At 56.5% G+C, this 552-nt stretch overlaps 1 non-coding gene across 1 annotated transcript; it reads right to left on the bottom strand.

The window, feature by feature from the left end:
* Window positions 1–196: 196 nt before the first annotated feature.
* Window positions 197–268, bottom strand: TRNAE-CUC. Its single transcript has one exon. It is a non-coding gene; the product is annotated as a tRNA-Glu (tRNA).
* Between the last annotated feature and the right edge of the window lie 284 nt (window positions 269–552).

The raw sequence follows: 552 nt of genomic DNA, 5'->3' as shown, positions 1-552 counted from the left end.
CCGTAAAAGAATAAATAAAAGAGGCGAGGCCAGGCTGCTGCAAGGTGCTGAGCACCTTTGGGGATGCCCGGCTTCTGCCTTCGGTTGGAGGGGGTCACCCTGCCGAGGCAAGAGGGGAAGGTGGGGAATGTTTCTAGGAGGGAGGCGGTTATAATAGATAAGCCTTTTTCCCTCCAAAAAGAAGGGAAAATGACTCTTCCCTGACCGGGAATCGAACCCGGGCCGCGGCGGTGAGAGCGCCGAATCCTAACCACTAGACCACCAGGGAGGCTGTATACAGCTCATCACATGCCGCTGGATCACAGGCAGCCCCAATTATCGCATTTCTTTGAGCTGTTTCCCCTTTATTTACATTTTTTTCCCCTGTCCGCAACGCAGCCCTGTATTGGGTTTCTGTGGCAAGGTCTTGGGAGTGGGGGGGCTGCAGGGGTGGCTTCTGTGAGAAGCTGCCAGAAGCTTCCCCGTGCCCGCTGCTGGCCAAGGCCAAGCCCATCAGTGACAGTGGAAGCGCCCCCGGGAGAACCAATTGAAGAAGGGAGAAGGGACCCAACC

This window comes from Egretta garzetta, unplaced genomic scaffold (genome assembly GCF_000687185.1).
Source record: "Egretta garzetta isolate BGI_Z169 unplaced genomic scaffold, ASM68718v1 scaffold407, whole genome shotgun sequence".
Lineage (NCBI taxonomy): Eukaryota > Metazoa > Chordata > Aves > Pelecaniformes > Ardeidae > Egretta > Egretta garzetta.
The sequence above is the reverse complement of the archived record's forward strand: the minus strand, read 5'-3'. Positions and strand labels throughout refer to the sequence as shown.